The sequence below is a fragment of the Protopterus annectens genome, chromosome 3.part0, assembly GCF_019279795.1.
Source record: "Protopterus annectens isolate FY-2018-M chromosome 3.part0, PAN1.0, whole genome shotgun sequence".
Taxonomy (NCBI): Eukaryota; Metazoa; Chordata; order Ceratodontiformes; family Protopteridae; genus Protopterus; species Protopterus annectens.
In genome coordinates this window covers 1,129,017,910-1,129,035,038 of record NC_056731.1, presented here as the reverse complement: position 1 = coordinate 1,129,035,038, position 17,129 = coordinate 1,129,017,910, and positions in this window count along the sequence as shown.

Sequence of the window (17,129 nt, the reverse complement as noted above, 5' to 3'; positions counted from 1 at the left end):
ATTTGTGACAACTAGGAATCCGAGTTTTCACCCACCTCAATGATTGACTTCTGCTACCTCCAAGCATCTACTGCTTCAGCATTTGGATCTTGTGCTCCAATTGTTACTGGATTAAGGAATTACAGTAAATCTTCCCAGGTGTCATCCAGCATCAAGCCTACAAGTAGAATTTCTAGGATGCCACCTCAGTACCAACCTACAGATTGACGGTCTTTTCCAAACCATGGTTTTATCTTTTCACCTAGCAGTCATGCAGGTACCTTATCATTCCTCACTTTCACTGAGGTTGATTTTACATCTCTTAGGTTTAATGACATCCAAAATACTGATGGTTCCACTAGCCAGGTACCACACGAGTACTTCAGTGGACTGTAGTAGTACAGTGGTCTCAGAGCATGCAGCTGTTAAATGCTAAGATTTGGCTCGCCCAGGTCTGCAGAGGACACATTGTCTGGTGGATAACATCCTCCTTGGTAACTGTGGGTCATCCATTCTACATGGATTTAACATTAAAGGTAGTGACCGTGAACGTCTCCCTTATAGGGTGGGAAGGATGCTCCAAAGTACATGGTTACCCGTAGAGGCCAACTTCACATCAGTCTCTTGGAGTTGATGGTGGTCCTCTTAGCACTGGAAGATCTCCTCTCCTAAGGTGTGAGCTCCATACAGACAGACAATATGGCAGTGGTATGATACATCAGCAAACAGGGAGGTACCCATTCTTATCCGCTGTGCTAAGAGGCCATGAGAGTTTGGCATTTGGTGATGTCTTCACACCACTTTCTGATAGCAATGCAGATCCCGGGATCATCCAGTCCTCCTAGCAGACAGGTTAAGAAGGACTATACTGACACCTCACAAGTGGCCTGTCAGTCTAACAATGGCAACTTTAGTTTTCCGTTGCTGGAGCTAACATTGCTGTGACCTCTCTGCCTATCTTAATAACAAATGCAGAAGTTATTTTGCCCTGATCCCTCAACACGATCAATCACCGAAGGATGCTGTGGTCTACAACAAACCCCCAGGGTCTTCTATATGCTATTCCCCTCTTACAACTAATGAACAAGTTCATCCAGAAAGCAAGACAGTACAAGGCTAGGGTGATCATTATTGCCCCTTCTGGCTCAAGCAAACATGGTTCTCATTCCTGTGGTCTGTACTTGTTAGTACATCTGCCATGGATGTTAGATCATTACACAGATCTTCTCTCTGTGATGTCTGGATTGCCTCCATCAGATCATATATCCATGAAACTAACCGCATGGTTTCTCTCATTTTGACCATAACTAGAGATGCTAGGCTTCCCTCTGGAGTAACAACTCCATAACATATTATATAATACAATATAATACTATGATATATGTATAATATGATGTAACAAGAAGCCAGCCTCAAAAGAGGTATGTCATAGCAAACAGGTTCTCTGTCTAAGCCATTTCCAAAGGATTGGACCCTTTTTCAGCACCCATTTTATCAAGTTTGGAATTTTTATCTGAACCGTTTGATAAAGACTGCAGTTATTTCACTATCAAGGTTCAAATGACAGCAAACGCAAACTTCCATATCTTAAGATCTCCAGGTCTTTTTTGAGAGGAACTTTTCTTTTATGACCTCCCATTAGAGACCCAGTTCCTCCGTGGGACATTACCATTATGCTCCAGGTTCTAATCCTACCCTCCTTTGACCCTGCTGCCACAGTAGATCTAAAGTTTCTGACTTAGAAAGTAATTTTTCTGATGGCGGTTATGTCAGACAAATGCATTTCAGAAATACAGGCCCTTTCATTCAAACCTCCCTGTCTGTTTATTCACAAGAGCAGGGGGTGTCTGAGAACTAATGATGTTCTTCGTGTTTCACTGTTGCAGTCATCACATTTGGGTTATCTGCTTGCAGGTAGCCCTCGGTCAGCATGATTATCAAACTCTTGTGTCCTGCATCGATTGTTCTCTCATCTTCCATGGTGTTAGGTAGTTTGGGTATAAAGCATGCAGCCGACACCATTGCATCAGTCTTTCTTGCCATGCAGTGCCCGAAGCAGTTCACAAGTGACAGTCGGCAGACTCCTGAAATTTTTGTTTTCGAGTTTCAGATCTGAAGTCTTCAACAAAGCTAAGTACCCCATTGGGGAAACTTTTTCGTGCTCTAAACCAATGTCAGTAAAAGTTAACAGTTGTATTTCTTGTGGAAAGTAAATACCTCATAAAGATTTTCATTTGTACTGCATTCCTTGCTTAGGGCCCAGACCATGACGTACCTCGCTGTCAATTTTATGCCTTATTCAAACCTTGAACTATTCGTCGTCTGTTAATTTTCGCATCTAAATATTTTGGTACTCTGTTCAGTTATCCAGAAATGGCTTTGGTAAGCCACCCGACTGCCGATATTCTGAATAAACGCAAAGATAAAGGCAGAGACAGGCCGCATAGGTCCAAAGCTGCTGACGACACTTCCGTTAAGCTAGTTGCCAATTCGCCGGTACTCAATGAGGTGCTTTCGCAGCTTCTGATACCTGCTAATTTAGATTTGCAGGCCTCTACTGAGACCCATTCTGAGTCCAGTATGCCGCGAGAGGCTTCTTCGACTGTGGAACCTGCAGATGTCTCTACCTTGGATGGGTCGGGAGCCGCTGTGCAGGCTCCGGCTTCTGGGGGGTGTTTTCAGGCCTACCGACTTGCATATTAAATCTCAATCCACGACTAAAAAACTGACGCCCAGACCGCATGGTCAGGCCCCTATGCTTAAAAAACAAATGATAAGAATGGATGAAGACCTTATTACTCTAATCAGGAGAAGCTACCCTTCTCCCTCTAAGAGACCTAGAACTGATTTTTCTGATCAGGATTCTGAAATTTCTGATGACCAAGAGTTGCCCTTATCCACCTATGAGGATTCTGATGCAGAGGACTCCATTCCCTCTGCTTCCCTTCCAGAGGATTACAATTTTGGTGAAACTTTGCATACCCTTAGGGAGCATTTCTGCTGGGAAAGCCAGGATTACTCTGACTCCAAAATGAAGCTTAGGGAATTCTTACTCCTACCTCAACACAGGCCTTTAGCTATTCCTCCTGCACTGGGCATTTTAGATGATGCCTTCTTGGAATCTAGCATGGCCCCCTGATACTTTACCTCTGGCTCCCAGAAAACCTGACAGGTATTATAGAGTACCTGACTCTCACAAGGTCCTATTTAAGAATCCTACTGAAGATCCTGAGACCATTTCACAGGGACCCAAAGGAATTAAGGCTACTACTGCCAAAAACCCTACCCCCTCTGATAGAGATTCTAAGGCCTGGACAGATGGGGTAAGATGGTTTACGCTTCTATAACTTTGGCCATTAGGGCCTTAAACTGCCAGTTTCATACGTTTAAGTATCAGCAGCATATTATTGGATTGCTTAAACAGAAAATGGTGATGATTCTGGACTGTGCTGAAAATAAAGAATTACAGGATTTAATGCATTCTGCTGAACAAGTTGGAAAACATACTTTGCAATGTGATTTTGATTCATTAGAGGCATCTTGCAGGGCTGCTGTCACTGGGTCTATACTTAGAAGGCATGCTTGGCTTAAGGAGCAAACTTTGCCAGATCATGTTAAAGCTAAATTGCTGGATGCTCCCTTAAACCAAGACCGCCTGTTTGGCAACCAAGCAGAAGTACTTAAAAAGATGAGGGGAAAAGCTAAATCTATGCAAACTTAAAGATTTCCTGCAAGTACAGCCTCCCAGATTTAGTAGGCACTGGCCTTCTAAGAATTGGTCTTTTCATGCCTCTTTCAGGCCTTCTCAGTTCAAACCTAGAACCAGCAGACCTCTCAGGCTTCAGTCTCAACGTACTCACAGGCCCAAGCAGTGGGGGAACTCCCACTTCCAAAGCTGGAAATAGTAAGACACCCTCCTATGATAAACTGGCACACTGACTTAACTTTTAAATTTTCCAAGCCCTGCTCAACTGACTGCTCCTTTTGGGGGAAAGATCGCCCTGCATGCAAAAAACTGGGAGCTCATTACCCAAGGCAAATGGGTTTTAAATGTAGTTTCCCAAGGATACAGATTCCACTTCCGCTCCTTACCAACCCCAGACGGTTGGCTAGACCTACCCCCAAATCAGTGGGCAGAGGCTCAAAAGCATGTTCTGTCTCTTCTAAGCTTCAAGGCTCTTCAACCTATCCCCGAAGAGGAATGGGGGAAAGGTTTTTACTCAAGACTTTTCCTGGTACCCAGAAAGGACAGTTCCTGGCATCCTATCCTGGACCTGTCTATCCTAAACACCTTTTTGTTAATCCCAAAATTCAAAATGCTAACTCTTCATCAGCTGCTTCCCATGCTAGGCAAAAATGCCTGGTTGGCAACACTGGATTTAAAGGAAGCCTATCTGCACATCCTAATAAGGGAATCTTGTAGAGGATACCTACGCTTCAAAGCAGGCTACATGCACTATCAGTTCTCTGCACTGCCCTTTGGCTTATCTACTGCACCCAGGGTATTCACAAAGTGCCTAGCTCCAGTCATTGCATTTTGCAGGCAAGAAATATTCAAATATATCATACCTGGAAGATTGTCTAATTCAGGCAAAAAGCCAGGTCATACTAGTAAATCATCTGGCATTTGTAAAGAAATTACTAACTACTCTGGGGTACACCATAAATGAAAAGAAATCGCATCTAATACCCAGCCAACAAATTATATTCCTGGGAGCAAGCTTGAATACAACTTCCCAGATGGCTTGCCTCACGCCAGGGAAACAAGTTAATTTGACAGCCTACTTCAAACTACTGGCCACAAAGACCCAGCTATCTGCAAGGAAAATACTGCAAGCCCTGGGGTTCATGGCCTCTTGCATTCTACTAATTCCATACGCAAGACTGCATATGAGGAAACTATAATGGTATCTAAAAAGTCTATGGTGTCAACATTCTCAGGACCTAGAATCAATGATTCCTATCATCCCTTGTCTAAAGACAGAGCTCCTTTGGTGTGCAGAGGCCTGCCACCACAACAAGGGACTGCCTTTCACTCTACCTCCTGCTGCCCAAACCGTAACAACAGATGTATCAGACTATGCATGGAGGGCTCACTTGGCAGGGCTGTGCATTCAGGGCAAATGGAACCTGAGTCAAATGCACCTGCATATCAACCAAAAAGAAATGTTAGCTATACAGAATGCTCTAACAGCCTTCAAGGATCACATTCTTCCAGGACAATTATTGTTAAAGATGGACAACACCACTGTTATGTGGTACATAAACAAGCAGGGGGGAACCCACTCATACTCTCTCTGCAGACTAGCCATGGCTCTGTGGAACATAGCCTTGAGCTACCAAGTGCACCTACAAGTTCAATTCCTGCCAGGCAAGCTAAATGCACTGGCAAACCATCTAAGCAGAAATCTCATGGACTAACACGAGTGGAAACTGGAACCAAAGATATTCATGTTGAGAAACAAATGGGGGAGCCCAGAGATAGACCTGTTTGCCTCCCACTCAGAACTACCAAATGGACAAATTCTGCACAAGGACTCCCCACAGACGAGCTTGGAAAGTGGATGCCCTGTCCTTCACCTGGAAAAACCTATCAGTTTATGCCTTTCCCCTTCTGCCTCTCCTCTCCAAAGTGCTACTAAAGATCAAACAGGACAAGCCAAGGACAATACTGATTGCACCAGACTGGCTACGCCAACACTGGTACCCCCTCTTGCGCAGTGTGTCACTGCTGGAACCATGGCACCTGCCTCAGATCCCTGCACTCCTGTCCCAGGAGGAGGGCCAGATTCTGCACCCACAGCTTCAAACCCTGAACCTTGCAGCCTGGCTAATTACCTGATCTCTCCATTACCCTCCCTCCGTAAGCAAGTGATGGATGTCATTCTGGAGGCAAGGAGGCCTAGTACTAGAAAATCCTATGCTGAAAAATGGAAAAGATTCTGTTCCTGGAGCCAAACTCAGGTTATGGCCACAACGGTGCCCAACTTACCGCTTATTCTTCAATACTTAACTGAGATGCTTCACAAGGGCCTTTCCTTTTCTTCCATCAAAATTCATGCCTCGGCCATTTCAGCACATTATAATACAGAGCCACCTTTCTTCTCCCATCCACTGCTGAAGCAATTCCTCATAAGGGCCAAAAACTTAAGACCACCCAGGAGAGCCTCTACTCCAGCCTGTGACCTTAACTTTGTATTGGAAAAGCTCACTCTACCTCCCTTAGAGCCAGCTGTAAATGCAGAGTTGAAATTCCTTTCTTGGAAAACAGCCTTCCTTCTAGCCATCACTTCAGCAAGAAGGGTGTCTGAATTACAGGCCCTCATGGTAGTGGAGCCTTTCATCATCTTTCATGCGGACAGGGTGTCCTCCAGGACCAATCCTTCCTTTATGCCCAAGGTGGTATCCAGTTTGGCCCTTAATCAGTCCATTCATTTGCCAACCTTTTCTAATCCACAGAACAAAGGGGAATGAATACTGCACTCCTTGGATGTGCACAGACAACTTAGATTTTACTTGGACAGGACTAAGCCTCTCAGGAAATCTAAACAGCTGCTGGTTGCATTTGCTGCAGGGGGAGAGGGGAAGGCCATTTCAAAGCAAACTATTTCTACATGGATAGGCCATTGCATTAATTTCTGCTCTAAACACCATGGAAAGCCTACCCCACAGGGGATAAGACCTCATTCTACCAGGGCTGCATCTACCTCTACAGCCTTTCTCAGAGATGTCCCTACCAGGGACATCCTAGAAGCTGCTTCCTGGAGTTCTGTACATAACTTCACCAAGCACCAGTTGCCAATTTTTTTTCTAAATCCAGAGCTGGCTTTGCCACTGCAGTCGTACAGGGCCTTATAGCTGGTCCTAATGCTATCCAATTGCCTCCTCCCATCCTTAGCTTTGGGAATCTACCCAAATGTGATGACTGCAACAGTAAAACACAAAGGACATAGTACAGTTGTGTACACTTAACATAAATGTAGATGTTAGAGTGTATTCACTTTTGCAGTCCTGGTTACCCTCCCTCCAGCCCCCTGACTTCTCTTGACTATACCTCTATTCTTGTTTACTATGCTTAAAGCTTTCTGGTCTATTTGCTTTTTGTCGGAGGTAAAACCTTGTATATAATTGTTTCCCATTATGGGGGCACCTGACATCTGGGACAAGAAAAACTGATGTAATGGCATTGGCTGCATGCTTTATACCCCTTACTACCTGATGTCATGGAAGATGAGACAGCAACTGACGCAGGACCCAAGACTTTGATAATCAGGCCAACTGAGGGCTACCTGCAAGCAAATAGCCCAAATGTGATGACTGCAACAGTGAATACACACGAACATCTACATTTATGGTAAGTGTATGCAACTGTACTGTCCTTTTCCCCCAAGGTGACATCTGAAGAAATCTAAATAAACGTACCCGTATTTTTCCCAGATACTCAAAGGGGAATACATTTTACATATGCTAGACGTTCATCTTCAATTTAGGTTCTACCTTCATAGAACAAAACAATTCAGGAAATCTAATCAATTGTTGCCTTTTCAAAATGAAAATTCAGTAGATCTGTCACCAAAGTTACCATTTTCAGGATCTGGTTGTCAGATTGCATTATCTTTGTCTATAACAAAAACTTGGATGTATAATCTAAACCTAAAGCTCATTCCACTTGAGCAGCATCTACTTAACAGCCTTTTCTAGAAGACATCCCATTGATGACATTTGTGCTTCAGTGACTTGGTCTACAGTCCATATTTTTGTGTCCTATAAACTTTGATGGTGCAATCTAAGGTCACATTCTTCTTTTGGTTCCACCATCCTCAGGGAGGTCCTTCCTTGAAATCACCTAGATAGATTTATTTATTTCAGTTTGATTACCGGGGAAGTCCACTGGGCTATTGGGCCCATTTTCAGTGGAGGCCCGGGGAGAAAAGCTCCAAAACAAACAAATCAATACATTTATATATACAGATTACAAAAATAATTTCAAAGTACATGCAAATCCATGTTCAAATTCTGAATTACAATGATAATTCCAGTAAACAAGTAAAGTCTAAGTCACTCTAAGAAACAAATATCAGGTGGTTGTAACAGAAGAAACACAACAATTCCACTTTTGTTTTGAGAGAGAGGCAATACTTGGGATAATACTGTTTTACTGTGCTGTTCACTAAGCATAGTGCATTATAGAAAGGAGAACAGGTGCAGAATAGAAGGAGGTTAGTCTGGGGCAAATGAAGTAGAAAGTTTAGGTATTAAAGGCAGAGGAGTGCAGTTGCAAATTCTGTTATGAAAGAGGTAGAAATGAAGCAGAGTTTTGAAGTTGTTTAGGTTGGTACTGGTCCTAAGTGACAAGGGCAGGGCATTCCATTTCTTAGCAAGTGTAAAGGATAAGAGAAGCTGGCCAGCAGTGCGTTGGGGTTTTTGAACTGTGATCAGGTTGTGTTGTGAAGATCTAAGTGGTCGAGAGGGGGTATAAGGGAGCAGGATATTTGTAAGGGCTGGGCAGTTTAAAGGGTATAGTAGTGGCTTGAAGGCTGTAGTGAGTTGGAGGAGGTTAAGTTGATTAGGAAGTTCGAGCCAGTTTAGGGTGAGAAGGGAGGAGCAGTGATGAGAAGAGGATTTGGCATTGGTGGCAAATCTGGCGATTTTGTTGTAGCATAGCTCAAGTTTGAATGTAAGAGAGGATGAGAGATTAGTTAGCAGGGGGCACCGTATAGGAGGGAAGGAAGGAGGAAGGTAGAAGCAAGGGTTAGTGTAGAGTGAGGAGAGAGGAAGTGGTTGTTTCTATACAATAGACCTAGTTTTATGTGAGTTTTTTTGATATTCAGTTGGATATGTGTATTAAATTTTAGTTGATCGTCGATAGCGACACTAAGAAGTTTGGAGGAGGATACGATTTCGATAGAGGAGTTATTAAGGCTAGTGATTAGGAATGACTGTCGAGAGAGGAGGATTTAGAGGGAGAGAAAATGAGTATCTTAGTTTTGTTGGCATTTAGGGAGAGGTGGTTTTGTAGCATCCACTTTTCAGTGGTAGAGAAGGCACTTTGGGTTAGGGCTTGGAGGTCTGTTAGGTTAGAGGCAGAGCAGATTAACATTGAATCATCAGTATATTGAACGATTTTAGTGTTTGGGATGGCCTTGTAGAAGTAATTTATGAAGATATTAAATAGTAGTGGACCGAGTATGGAACCTTGAGGTACTCCAGTAGGAAGAAAAGAGGAGGTAGCTTGGCCCCATTTCACTGCTTGAGATCTGTTAGAGAGGTGGCTGGAAAACCAGGAAAGGGATTGTGAGGAAAGGTTGAGATTTGATAAGTGGTTTAGGAGGTGTGTATGTGAGATGGTATCAAAAGCTTTGGATAAATCTAGAAGGACAGTAGATACTATATTACCAGTGTCACGGGCAGAGTTAACTGAGTGTAGGAAGGAGAGAAGGGCAGTGTTAGTACTATGTCCAGGGCGGAAGCCGTGTTGGGTAGGAGAGAGAAGCTGGTGCTTGGTGAGGAAAGGCAGGAGTTGTAGGTGGATACATTTTTCTAGGATTTTAGATATAGGGGAGAGAATGGCAATAGGGCAGAAGTTTGTGACTGAACAGTTTTTGCCACCTTTGTGGAGAGGTAGAATGTAAGCAGAACGCCAAAGTTTAGGTATGTAAGATTCAAGGAAAGACCTGTTGATTAGGATGCTGATGGGAAGAGCAACAGCGTCGTAGGCAATTTTTAGGAAGGTAGATGGGATGATATCTGGGGCATTAGAGCAGGGCTTTAATTTAAGAAAGAGTTTTTTTATTTGGTTGATAGATACAGGTTTTAGTCTGAAAGAGGGTGGTTGAGAACTGTTTGAGGAAGATTGAGTAGTGGCAGGAGATATATGATTGTTGGGAAAAGTTTTAGTTAGCTCGGCAATGGAGGAGGTGAAGAAGGAGTTAAATAGAGAGGCTATTTTGAGGTTGGTTTTGCTGGTATCTGGACAGGGGTTGTTTTTAGTACCAGGTCTGAGGAGAGAATTGATGGAATTCCAGAATTGTTTGGGGTTTCTAGCATGGTTTTCTTGAAGTTGAATGTGATAAGATTTTTTGTCTTTAATGATTTGTTTCTTGCAAAGGTTTCTTAGCTGCTTGTATTTAAGGAGTGATTCAGGTTGTTTTTGTTTATTGTAGGTTTTCCAGGTTTTATCTCTAAGGAGCATTAACTTTTTAGTATATTTGGTGAGCCAGGGGGAGGTTTTAGCTTTTAAGTCTTATAGTTCTGGTAGGGGCTAGGGAGTTGAGGACTGTTAAGAATGTTGAATTGAAATAGAGGATGGCTTCGTCTAGTGGTAGAAGTTTTAAAGGGTTCCAATTGATTTGTTTAAGTGAGTCAGAGCAGGAAGTGGGGTTGAAGTTTGAGAGGTTTCGATTGTGAGTGTAGAGGTGGGAGTGGGGGGGGAGTAGCTCATATGGCAAATGCAGGGAGGTGGTCTCCTAGAGGGTCTGAAGAGGTGTCAGATTTTATGACTTTGTTTGGATGAGATACAAGAATCCAATCAAGTATGGAGTCTGGAGGATTAGCTTTGTTAGGTCTGGTAATGGAGTTAATGAGTTGGGTGAAATTAAATAGGTTGATGGTAATTGAGGGATTTGGGTTTGAGATTTTGTTCCAGTCTATATTTACATCACCTAAAATAAAGGTTTCAATACTAATATTAGAGGAAGTCCAGGATAGGATGTCCTCCAGAGTATTAGTATTGTTGCCTGGTGGAATGTAAAGACAGATGATGCAGATACTTTTATGGTAATTAATTTTTAGTATGCCAATTACAAGTTCAGTGTTATTGAATGATGGGATAGGGTTTGGGTAGGGAGTAATGGACAGGAGGCTGGAGTAGATTAAAGCAACACCTCCACCTCTTTTATTAGGTCGGTCGGATAGTAGAGAATGGAATCCTGGGAGTTGGAATTCTGAGTCATGAATGTGAGGTTTTAGCCAGGTTTCAGTGATGACTGCTATATCAGGTGAGTTATAATAGAGCCAAGCATGGAAGTGGGATAGTTTATTTTTTAGGCTTTGGGCATTGATGGTAAGGAATTTGAGTTGTTTGCTAGAGCATTTTTTTAGTGATTAGGGGAGATTGTGGGCTGAAAGGTGGGGCCTGGGTTGGGGTGGATGTCTCCTGCGTAGTGAATGGATATGGGAAGAGTAGGGTTCTGAATAGTTTTATAATTGGAATGAGGTGGGTGGTGGAGATGTGGTTTGTATTTAAACCTGTTTGAGGTTGGAAAAAGCTTAGTTTTTCTGAAGAGTAATGGGTAGGAAGGAATTAAAGAAGCGGATATGTTGTTTTAGCGAGAGATAGGGTGATGTTGGGGAATAAATGGGGGAGGAATTAAGTGGATATGAGTATAGCAAGTGATGTGGTATAGGGGAATGAGTAGGAAAAGGAAGCAAAATGGTAGAATGAGTTTGGGAGGAAGGGGTAGCATGATGGAGTAGTTAGAAAGGTAAGTAGAGGTATTTGGGAGGTTGAACAACAAATTAGGGGGCGTGGTTTTGGATAGGAAGGGGAGGGCTTAGGAGTTTGGATTGGTTGGAGGAAAAAGGGGTGGGAGAGATAGGGCAAAATAAAGCTAGATGTACTGGGGGCAGGGTAGGGGAGTGGAGTGAAGCCCGCAGGGCGAATGGAGCAGGTAGAGCCAGGAATGCAGGATGAAAGCAGAAAACCTATCAGAGGACTGATTGAGAAGTATAGCAGGTAAGTACAGGGGACAGGGGTAAGCAGAGAGAGGTGAGCTACAATGTATAAAAAGAAGTATAGGGACACCGAAAAAGGGAAGGTAAAGCTTTTAAGGTATATTGGAGAAAAGGGAACAACAAAATGTAAGAAGTAGAGGATAGTGGAGGGAGGGAGCCACCTTGTGGTCAGGTACTATAGTGCACTTGTAAATCCCCTAAGGCAGATCCCAAAACAGGGCTAGGTCAAAGAAAAAAGGGAACAGAGAGGGAATGAGAAAAGAAAAATAGTAAGTAGGCTGCTGGATTTCCTGGTAGGGGAGCTTACTGGTTTGGAAATCTGTCCCATGTGTTGAATTGGATGAAATAGACAACATTGAATATGAAAGTTATCTACTTATAACGATAGATCCCTGTTGTCTGATTTTCATCCAGTTCAATCTCTCTCCCTCCCCTTTCCAAATTGACACACACAACGCTTTGGGGTCACTAGGTGGTTATTCAACTGCTTTTCAGTGAATAGGCATGTTCTTACTGTTGACCTCACTCCCTCTTGCTATTTCAGTGCAACTATTATATTTACTTTAATTTCTTGTTTTAGATGGGGCAAACTCTATCTGAGGTATTAGGGTGGAGTACAGGGAATTATGGGGAGACGGAAGGATTCAGACCCCTGAAAACAAAGGAGCTTCAAAATCATCCCAAGTTTGGATCTAGTCAGATCTGCCAACTCATGTTGAATCCAATGAAAATCAGATAACATGGATCTGTCATTATGGTAAGTACATAATTTTGCTGAACCTGGAGTCCCCACTTTTGTCTGTAGAGGCTTAGCATTTACCGCAGAGTGAACAAAAAATGTCTGGCTATATCAAACTGGTATTCTTGTCCTGTTGCTGCCCATACTAAAATGGGTCAGACATTTAGTCCTAAAGTAATTGGAGTATGGATGTCAGCCCAGCCACTTTGTACCACAGTCATCTCCCCCCCTACATTGTGGCAATAAAACTTCTGTTGCCCCTTAGTGGTATAGCATTCTTTGGCATGGGTGACTGCATTAGTCATAAGAATCTTTTTTCCAGGAAATTATAAATCTGATTTGAAATTTTCCATTATGTTTGTCAATTGGACTTGATTGCTTTAGCACTGGAATGTTCTTTTGAACGTAACGACTTGTAGTCTCAAGTCTTTGCCAATAGAGAGAGCCTAGCTGTTAGAGAGTGCATCACACATTTTGTTATAGTTCTTGTTCACTTTTTCACTATTCAAAGTTAGCACTTACCTTTCAGAGCTGTGTTACTTCTATGGTTGTTTTTCAGACCTTTTCATCTTGGCAGTGATGGGTAATATTTGTGAGAAGACAATGATATAGAATGTGGCCATACTTGCCAGCCTCCCTCTGATAAGGAGAAAAAATCCTGGCCTGCTGTGCTTTTAGAATGATGGCAGTGATTGATAAATTTTCATAATATTGATCGCTGCTGCAGTAACCTTTGCTATATCCTACCAAGGATAGAACAGCTGGCCAACTTCAGGGCACCTTCCACGTGGCCAAACTGTCAGGCAGCTCAAGTTGAGCTGAGCTGCCTAAAAGACAACGTTGAATGCAAAGCCCTTCAGAGCTTTACTGCCACTGAAGAGTACACTCCTCTGAGGCTTTCTAGGACTGATGTTTGGCATGTACTTCCTTTGCTGGGTAGATAAGTTCCCGCTTTGGGAGAAGAACTTCTGTTTTTTATTTTGTTGTTGTGGGCAAGGGAAAGCCACTCTTTCCGGTCCTGGGAGAGGGAACAGGGAAGGTTTTCTTGTTGTGTCAAAATGCTGTGCCCATCCCTTGGGAAGCAGTTGTTGCCATTAGTAATACCCTTGACCCCTTTTTTCCTGTCAAAAAGAAACAAAAATCAAATACATCTACTCCTCCTCAGTTTTTGGGGATAGGAGTAGTTTACTGGGTCTGGCTTGGTGTTTAATTCAGACTATTGATCCTTGTAAACTACTTTCTCATAAAAGAAAGAGGGATTCCTCTTTCCCTGAAGAGTTTCAAGATTCTTAATCTGAATCCAAACAGGAAGATGCAGGGATGGATAGTGTTTTTTTTTGTCAGATTTCTGATTTAGACTTGGAGGAAAGCTCAGTTTCTGATTCTGTTGCTAGAATATGCCAGTGTTTTCAGTAGGAGAACACTGAGGTTTCCTCGGTACCTTAGAAAATACTTTGAGTTGTTACTGAAGGATTTTCCAAAACCTGTACCCATTTCTTCTGTTCTGTCTGCTTTAGAGGATATGTGTTACTGCCTGCAGCTTTGTTGATATTCAGCCAACTGCCCCTAAAATGACAAATAAGATGTATAAAATTCCTCAGTCTTTTAATTGTTTTATGCACTATTTCCAAAGCTGACCCAGCAGCTATAGCTTTAGTTGAGCCCACTGTTGCTAACCACTTAGTTTAGTCCAGTCCTTTACTCTGTAATAAGGATGGGGAAATTATTGATAGGTAAGGAAAAATGTATACTTTCTGCAACTTTAATTTTCAGAATTTTGAATGGTCAAGTTCATATGTTTGTTCTGACAAACTGTGAACGTTTGAGGTATGTTTACCCACAGTTTCTTCTTTTGAGGAAAAATCTGCTTTAACTTAGTTTCAGACTTCCAAGATGGTTGCACGTTAAGTAACAACATAGTTTTCAGCTCTCCCAGTGTGAAAACAGAAACTCAGAGACCCCCAATGAACTTATGTTGGGATAAGTTTCGACAACTGGTTAGTAAGTGCACTGCCTGGATGCCAGCAAAAAAGAAATTCAGAGAACCTGAAAGAAAAGTAACCACAAAAGGTTAGGAAAAAAACACTGACTGAAAAGAATTCTGCAACTGTTCAGCAAAAAGCAGTGCAAGCTCCAGCTTTGGTGCAAGACATGACTTTAAGTAGACTAGAGGAAAAAATAAGTCAAATGTTGTTGATTAAAATAAAACACTGGAGTAGATGAACTCAAATAAAACAAGTCTAGATAAAATAGAAGCATTAAACAGATATTCAGATGAGGTGACAAAACTGCAAAATTGGAGATCAAAATTAAGAAAAGGCTGGTTCAATATGAGACTGCTCAAAAAGGGATGTTTATAAAATAATAGAATTAGAAGACAGAGCACAGAGGAAAAATCTGAGATTTTCTGCTGTACCAGAGAAGCTGGAAGGCACAGACTATGTTAATTTTATGAAAACATAAAAAGCAACTGGACTGGTATTCCACAGCAGGAGTTGTTAATCGAAAAGGCACATTGTGTGTATGCTCCAAACCTGACCATGATAAAGCAACATAGACCTTTAATAGTAAATATGCAATTCTACCAATAGAAGGAGTTGATTCTGACAAAACTGTGATGCAAGGACAAAGTACTAAAAGTGGGAGATAGTGTTTATGGAAAATGATTACTCACTGTATACCAGACAAAAGAGAAGTATATTTGTTCCACTAATCAGGGAATGTTGAAAAGCAGGCATGAGATTCAAACTGCTGTATCCAGCTATCTTCAGAATATTCTTTCCTGAAGGAACAAAATCATTTTTTTTATGTAGAACATGTTAAGGAGGAAATACAAAACTTTGTCCAACAAAAAGTGAGCTGTGAAGCAGAAAGAAATTCTGCTTCCTTGGTCTGCTAATAAAGGCCACAGAGAAGACTGTACCAGTGAAACCTTTTCCAATGTTTCAAAAGAAAATGCTTTACAGACAGAAAAAAAAAAAAACAATTGACTAGAAGAAACAGAAACTGGATTTGGGAGATTGAGATAAACAGGAGTAAAACCATCAACTCAAAAATTGACAAATAAAAGCGGGATTATAAAGCCTTTCTTATATTTGTGAAATGTGACAAAATAAGAAAACCTAGAAATATTGGACTTTTTTACTTTGTTAAACTTGATAAGGGACTCAAGCATATGCACTACTTAATATCATTAATGTTATTAGGAACACTTAAAGGGGAAGACAAAGGAAAGCGTCAACTGTAAGTAAAACAAACTTTTGTTCTTAACAGTAATACTGTATAGTACATATCTGCGTATGCTACAAAGTAATGTTTTCTCTGTGTTTTTCAAGTGTAATGGGGATACTAAAGTATAAACAGGTGTCCCTATTTTACCATTTTCTCCTTGTTCAATCTTAAGAAATGTAGGTACTGCAGTGAAGAAAAAAGAAAGAAAAGTGTTCAAAAGAACATGATACAAGAAAAAAAGATGTTTTTTTCTCTTTCCTGCTTAGGGGAATTACTGGATTAAAGGTTCTTGGCTTCATCTAGTAACAAGTTTTAAGAGAAAGCAAATAAAGAACATTGAATATAATAAAGCTCTCCTCTAGGAAATAAAGACTTGTAGAAGCACACCTGTATCCAGCTCTCATGTCTCCATGAAGACAATCTGATAAAATGTAATAAAAACAGAGTATTTTTTTTTCTTTTAATGGCTTTTTGTTTCAATGACTAAGATATGATGCTTTCTGAAAGCATTCAAGTGTTTTCTTTCTGAGGGAGCAATAAAGATAAGACAAACCCAGACAGTACCTAGTAGAAGCACAGGCTGTACCATGCATCGTAGCATGGATAACTTTCCTTTTAAGTTAACTCAAGTCTATGAGTGTGGATGTAATTTTGGGATAATTATTCCTGTTAAGAAGGTAAAACTTCAATAGTTGAAGATTTACATAGTATTGTGTGTTGCTATTAAGTTAATAAGTTTTGGGGGTGTACTGGAGTATTTTTGATGGCTTTCAATAAAACAAAAGTTTTTGTAAGATGTAACATAGGCTCAAATGGATATGACTAGAAAGAACTGTATAAAAAGTTAACCTTTACACTAGTGTGTGCATGTAATACAAAGCCAGAGCTAGATACATAAAAAAACTATTACAAATAAAAGTTGGGAATAATAACATTCCAACATAATGAGTATTTCAGTATTATCTTTAAATGTCAATGTTCCCACAGATATATAGAAAAAAAAAGAGAGTAGTGAGCTATATTAAAACAAGGAGTGCAAATAACTGTGCCACATGAGACACGTTGAATAGAACTGAACATGTGAATTTGATAAAGAAGGATTTTCAGGACATTTAGTGGAATATCTGGGACAAAGGAAAAGAGGAGTACTTATATTAATTACAAGAGAGGAGCTCCAGTAGTGATAGAAGAGGATAAAGAAGATAATGGTAAATATGTAGTATTAAGGGGATACTTGCAAGGGAGAGGAGGATTACACTGGCATGTACTTGTATTCCACCTAAAACTGCTATAATGGAGCTTAAGAAAACTTCTGGAGAAATAATCAGTTTTCAGCCAGGAATATTACATGTTAAGTTGTCTCTCTCGCCTTCATTCTTGCTGCTCCGACTCGGCCATTTTCTAAAGCTCGAGAGCTTCTTACTGGCTCGAGGCCTCCCTATATCCC